This window comes from Neltuma alba, unplaced genomic scaffold (assembly GCF_004799145.2).
Source record: "Neltuma alba isolate B1F8T4 unplaced genomic scaffold, ASM479914v2 tig00010095_pilon, whole genome shotgun sequence".
NCBI lineage: Eukaryota > Viridiplantae > Streptophyta > Magnoliopsida > Fabales > Fabaceae > Neltuma > Neltuma alba.
In genome coordinates, this window is record NW_021635049.1 from 286692 (window position 1) to 294580 (window position 7889).

Genomic DNA, 7889 nt, shown 5'->3' on the forward strand with positions numbered 1-7889 from the left:
TGGACATGTTTGAGAATGAATGGGAAAGAGTAATCCTAAGTTATGCATGCCAAAGTAATAAAAAAGAGTTAAAGCAAGAAAAAGTAAAGAGAAAAACGTAGGTTTTGGAGCAGTCAGTTTCCAGCTCTAGTTTGACCTACCAATGAATGAATTAAGCCACAAAATTCGGTAGGCATATAGTACACATCAAGATTTAAAATGAGATGTAGATCACCTCAATTGGATGTGTATACAAGGAGATATGATTTTCCAAAATTGAGGCAAGAAATCTGGAAGTTCCAAAATTTACCAATGAACAAATTTAATGAATAAACTGTGCAAATTGGCAAGAGATAAGTCTAATTTGCTAGTTTTCCCTTAGAGAGCATTGAAAGAGCTTTAAATAAAAATTTGGAATACCTCCATACAATTTTTGTAAAATTAGTTATGATTTTTTGAAGTTGGACCTGTAATTTAAAAAATGCACAGTGAACAGTATCTAAGGACTTAGAAGAAAATTTTTAATTTTTGGGCCTAAGTAAAGCTTCTGCATATCCAATTCACTTCTGAACACGTACTCTGAGGGGTAAAAGTAAGGATGTTGCAGAAATGACCCGAGGTTGTGCCATTATAGTACAATCCTTGGTTATTTAGTGATCTTGACTACTAAGGCATTGGAAACCGTTCAGATTATGGATCACTTGATGAAGTTAGCCCATTTCCATGCAATGTGTCACACTTTACTTATATTATACTTTAGAGTCTATTTAGAGCCATTTCGGACCACTTTGGATGGCCTTAAGCTCATAAAAATGTAACTGGACGCTGATTTACAGAAATTACTATTCACTGCGCATTTTTCATATTACAGGTCTAATTTTGAAAAATCATAACTAATTCTAGAAAAATCCTATGGAGGTGTTCCAAAATTCTATAGAAAGTTCTTTTAATTCTCTTTAAGTGAAAAATATCCAATTAGACTTATCCCTACTCGATTCGTATAGTTTAATCAATAAAGATTATTTATTCATTTGGTAAAATCTAGAACTTCCAGATTCTGTACCTCAAATTTGAAAATTTGTATCTCCTTGTGTACACATTCAATTGAGGTGATGTATCTCTATTTTAAAACTTGAGATGTGTACTATAAGTCTGCCATATTTTGTGGCTTAACTCATTCGTTTCATAGGTCAAACTGAAGCTCAAATCTAACTGCTCCAGAACCTACGTTTTATCCCTTAACCACTCTTTACTTTAATTCTTTTTATTCCTTTGGCATACATAACTTGGGTTAACTCTTTCCCATTTATGCTCATACATTTTCATACATGCCATAAGCATTCTAAGCACATACATTGCATCAAGGCATTCATAAACATAATTTACAACATAGGAGAATTATACATTGTACATAATCTCATTCATTAACACCAATAATTCTCCACTTTCTTCTCCTTGCTTCACATGCCATTATTACCCACCACTGATTGACCTAAATGGTTGTTTAGGGAGGGAAGAGATTCAAAAGAATCTCAGTAGTAAACAATACCATATTAATTATGCTAGATGGATGCTAATGCACTACACGAAACTTGTTTATTCTCCTGTTAATTAGTAACATATTAGCATGCTCAAAGCTATCTTCTTAGTGCATGGCCATGGGTACATAATCTACTCACCATAAATAACAATTATAGAAGCTAAAACATGTCATAGTAACATTCAAATAACATGTACATAGCAACACACAAGCATACAACATCAAGCAATGACAATATGTAAGTTCACTACCTCGAACTTCAAGCTTTCCTCTTGCTTTTCCTTTGATTCCCTAGACTTCCCAACCATAAAAGCTTTTAGTCAACATCATCAAATATCCTCTTGGATATTTCAAGATCCTAAATATAACCATAATGATCATACAATCCATTAGGACCAAGAAATTACATAAAGTTCAAGACTCGCTCTCTTGAACTCAATCTTTTCTCTAAATTTTTGAATTAATATTCTAGCTTTATAGGCATTGTTCTCTTAGGCCAATCCTGCATAATTTTGCCCAAGGAATTCAAACATTAGCTTAGATTAATGAAACTCCAACTCTTTCTAAAAAAATCAATTTGGCCGAATAGAGGGTTTATAACTCCAAAAATTCCAACTTTATGTTTACTTTACACTATTTTCCATTTGAAACACAATGGAAGCATCAAAACTATGAAAATCTCATCCTAGAGTACAAATCTTAGCTTGGTTGAATAGCAACCTTTAAGAACCAACCATGAAATCTTTTAAACAACAACTCAAAACCACTTGAAACAACCTTGAATCAATGGGTTTTAACTAGATATAACATCAAAACTTCCAACCCCTAACCTTATACATTTTGCCAAGCACCAAACCCTAAGGAAAACCAAACTTTTCAACCATGAAACCAAAGATTCGAAGCAAGAAACGAGGGAACAACTTACTAACCTTAGATCCAAACTTGGATGATCAAAGTAGGTGTCTTCCTCTTGATTTAAGCTTCAAGAATCAAAATGGCAAGAGTTTCCCCTCTTATTCTCCATCTTGGCCAAAAATGTGAAGGAGGGAGGTCTATTTATAGCCAAAACTTTGGCTGGAATGGACCGAAATGCCGTTGGTGGCTAATAAAAAGAGTAAGAGCAATCTTGGAACTTCAAGTGTACTTTTACATTATCATTGCATCATCCTTACATCATTCTTCTAGAAGGTGCCAAGTGTCACAAATTTGGTGGAGGGGAAGGGAGATTAAATCCTAGCCATTGGATCAAAACTTAATCCTTAAGTTTCCTCCTAACTTACTTGACCCACGTTTCTCTAGCTTTCTTAACAGCCTTTCGGAGTTCAAAAAATTCTTTTATCTACTCCATAAATTCCCTTTTATTCTAGAGAATATCTATAAACTTTCTCAGGCCATAAGACTTCCTTTAAGCTTTGCATAAAAATTATTTACTAAAATACTCTTTTATCAGCGTAATCAACTTTTTAATTTATTAAAGCTGTTCCATCGGCCTTTTGGTTGCAAGACTAATTTTATAAATTAGTACAACCTTTCAACCATTTAACTTCATTTTTATGTACATTTTTGAGGTCTCTTGCTATTTTAAATAATTACCTCAAATGGTGTACTTTTTACTAGTCATAACCTTATAAATTCTATTTAAGCTGTCTCGAGGGTATTTTTGTCATTTCTCTTCATAAAAGAGCCTTAGAATATTATTTTTCATTTTTTGGGTTTTTCTTGAAATTTTTTATATACTTTCCATTTTTACCCCTAATGACTGTAACTTTCTGAATTTATAGTTTTACCCCTACTTGGACTCAACCTCATAAAACTATCTCTTGGAGTCATTCGGTAAGGTGCTTTTGATATTGTCTTTGTAGACCTTACTCAATCCTTTTGTCAACTTTAGACTATCTCTGCTTACATTAACTTTATCTTCCATCTTGCTGGACTTAGTGCATTCTTGCCAAAAATAGCTAACATTTTTGGCCTTTACACTCTTTTATATTACTTCCTAGGGTCAACCTTTCTTAGGCTACTCTTGACCGAGCACGCTTAACTGAACAGTGCTAACGGGATTCTGAGCCACTGATGTTGATAGGCTCGAACCCTGGTACTTTACTGTCTTAGACCCTTCTTGTTCTACCTTTAGTCGGGTCTTTCCAGCTTACATTCCTGACTCTAGCCTCTTTTTAGGGATCTGCCCATCAATACTCAGTCTGTCTTCATATCACAAGGGGTTCTTTTCGTATCTAGAGCTAGCCTGAATACCTCTTGTTCAGGTCTTACGGCTCTAATTTTCTAACTTTGGCTTTCCTCTTTTAATCAGAAGAAAATTGAGCTTAACCTAATCAATGATAAGGTTATCTGGAAGGAAGTAATGGGTACTCTCTCCGTACTGGTCTACCACTGAAGGAGGTTTCTGTATCTTAAAGTCATCCATGATTTTTATCTCCCTAAAGAGGTACTATACTCTTACTCTTATGGCTTAGTCACTTTCCCTTAGGGTTAGTCTACTGTGACTTCAGGAGCTACTGCATTCTACCATAAGCCTCTTCAAGATCCATGGTAACCCTAGAATACTACCATCTATTTGAGCCATATTAAGATCTCTGGGAGACTTTGACTATAGGGTTGAGTAATAAAATAAGTCACCTCCACTTAGTTGGTGACTTGACTGATCATTCCCCAAGACTGTTCCAATAGCCAATATCATTCTCTTGGGCCTCATTCAATTCTCCAAGCCACCTATATGCTTCTTTAGATGCCTAAGCCAATCTGCCTTAGGAGTTCTCTTACTCCTCGAGCTGCTCTTACCATTCTTAGCTACTTTAGACTGGTACAGGGAGAGGACTTATGCAACTTCTCTTTCCTCTACTTCACTTTTCAGTAGGAGCATACTCTAACATGCATAATGCTTGGAATTTCAATGCAAGGAGTGCAAGCTCTTACTGGTTGCTATGTCTATAGCGTTCCAATTAGACATCTTATCCCCACAATAGGAAGCCTCTCTTTCTGTTTGCAGTTGATTCTGGAAGTTATAGGGAGAGGACTTATGAGTTTCTCTTCTTTCTACTTTCCTTTCTCTGTTAAGCTCAGGGACATTTAACCCTAGCTCTGTTCTTAGCTAGTCATACTTCCATTGGGGTGAAGTCAACTCTACTTACCTTGCCTCGGCTGCTCCCCTTTCTTGCTCGGACAGGGTATCTTGCTCCATCTAGAGCAGTGTTAACTCTGACTTGGAGGATGAATTGATTTTCCAAACCTGTTCCAGACCTTGGAGGTTAAATCAAAATTTTTATCCAAGGATTACACTATAGGGTGCAACCTCGGGTCATTTCACTTAAACGGAGCCTTAGTGAAATGGAGCTAAGTTAACTTAAATGTGATGCAGTGCAAACTTGAACACAAGCAGGGGGTTTTGGTTTTTTGAAATCATTAAGTAAATTGAATGAATGATAAACAAAATATTTTTTTGGATTTTAGGAAAATGAGTAATGAATGCAGGTAAACAATAACCAAATAATGATGAAGTTCTTCTTGAAAGTGTGATCAGGCTGTCATAGTTCAAAATCAATTAATATGGGAGTAGAAATCACTAAGTTTCGAAATGATAAGCCTTAAAGTACTCTTTAAGTCTAGAATCTCAAATTTTGCTCAAAAAAAAAAAAAGTCTAGAATCTCAATAAATGAACTCTATTGCTTAAGATCCTGTTAATTGAAACAACCTTTCTAAATAAACTGAAAAACTTAACCTTTTTTTTATAGTAACTTTAAAAAATAGCTTTTTCTAACAAAACCATGCTAAACACGAACCCAAATTATATCACAGTCGTCTACACTAACTAACTATATCATAATGTTATCTGTGATAGAAAAGAGTAGCACCTAATCATACATCCTATCACGGATAAAAGAACTTTTCTTAACTCATTCAAATACAACCTATGTAAGAAATGATCAATCTCATCTAATATGGTTACAAAACAACATATAATATAGCTCATAGATCGAAATATTGAGAATTAAATGAGAAATTCATATTTTATAATAAATTTATAAACAAATCACATGCGATCCTAGGCCTCTGGCCAACTACCAGCACGCATATTTGATATCTCTCTATATTTCATTGATTCTAGCATGATTTTCATGGTATTATATGTTTAATTTTGGATTTAATGGTGATGAAATACTACTAATTGCTTGGAAGGAGTGTTTTGTAATTTCATGAGAATTCAAGTCTAGAAATCAAAGAAACAAACACTCAGGGACTTAGTATGCAAAAGTGGCAAGACTCTCTGTGAAAAGCGCTGCGGCGGATTTGAAAAGTGCCACGGCGGATTTGGCTAACAAGCAGCTCAGAGTCGCTAATCTAAACGATGTAGTTTTGGATGTGTGCCACGACGGATGATCATAGGCACCGCGGTGGATGACGAAAATAAGCAATTTGAACCAAAAGGCCATGACAGAATCTGGGAGGGAATGGAACTAGATCTTGGAGCTCTATTTTGGTTAGCACGCGGATCCTGAACTGATTTTTAGTTGGGAGGCATTAATTACAAGGGAGAAAAAAGCATTTAGGGGAGGATTGAGTTTGGAGAAGGAGTTTTAGTTTTTCATCTCCATCTCTCTGTGTTTTTTTGGTCCTTCGGGAATCCTCCATCCAAATCATCCATTTCCCAACCATCACCATTGCTGCAATGAAGTTCCTATCCTCCAACTTGAGTCTTTCATCCTCCATGTCCAGCTAAGCTTCAAGAATTTCTAGGAGTTATAATGGAGCCTGAGCCATGGTTAAACAAGGAAGAGTTTAGAGTTTATAGGTGTTTAATTTCAGTAACATTTTGATTGTGTTGTCAATCTTTGTTTCTGGATTCAGACTCCTTTCTATCCATTTCTGTGAGTTGAGATTTAGTTAATTGTATTCAGAAGTTATCTTCTTGATTTAGAGTAATGATGTATGATTCTTTAGCTAGGTCTAGTTATGGATTTATACACTGAGATTGAATTCTTGAGAAGTATTGGTTAATATTTCTTTTGGAAGTGGCTGAATCTCCATTTAATCAATCTCACCTCATAAGAAATTAATTCAATTAAAGCTCTTAAATTCTGATTGATACAAGAAAGGCAGTGAAGGCAAAGTTATACCTCCTAGGAATCGTTCATCTCATTGATTTTCAACCTAAAAACATTCTCTTTTCTGAATTCTGATTTTAGTAGCATTTGATTACAGTCTTAGAAATGATTTCATCTCAGTTGCCAATGCATTCACCTAATTTCTTCCCTAAATTGTGACTTAATCACTTAATAACACTATTAGACTCTTGAGTTCCTTGAGATTGACCTCTGATTGGAAGTCACTTTACTGCATTCTTAGAGTATTAAATTTGATTTTAAATGACATAAGATCAATATCACAATAGTACAACTCAAAGGATATAAAACATAATAATGCATGAATCAATTAAACACAGTTTGTCCTAAGGTGGGAATATACAAGATACAACATAGCTCATAAATTGAGGAGACGCTACAAGTTGCTAATGTAGCTTTACTCCTCCTGAGCCTTCCCTGACGTCCCTCATCTAAACGTTTCACTTGAAAAATGTTAAACAATAGGGATGAGACAACGTCTCAGTAACTAAAAGCCTACCTATCACACACACTAGCATGGGCTGGCGAGGTGTCAGGTGGGATACACCAAGTTAAAAACAATCAATAGACATTTATTTAACAGTTAAACTCACAATAACCATATAAGTCAAATATTTCTGCCAATCTCATACAGCTAATAAATTTCAAAAGAGATAACATACTTTTCATTTTATTCAGAAGATATAAATATCAAATGAAGATACCATGTCATATGAAATCCATAAACCCAAATCCATCCTTATATCCTCCTTATTTCCACCGATTGGACCTATGGGCTAAGTTCTTTCCATTTGACTGGCTACTCTGACAAGCTCACTACTCGAGTGATATGGACTGGCCAAAGAGTACAGAGCACTCGGTGGACTATAGGTCCCCCCTCGAAGAACTAGTGGGACAATAATAGTGGCCAACCATAGAGTTTCGTATGGAAGCCGATACCACATGGTAAGTATATAAATCTCAATAACTCCAATCATCTCCTTCCCCCACCCAAACTAGATGCACAGGGTTCAAAATAACACATTTATATGCATAATCAACTGAGTTCCAGAATAACACCTCATAGTCATAATCATTAATTTCTAATAATACAAACCATTTCAATCCTTTTCAAAACAGTATCCCACAATATAGTTCATACAAAACATAATATATGTATACAAAATTTGGTTATAAAATCACTCACCAACCTCATAACAATGCATGTAACAGATAGAAATTTAGTTACCTA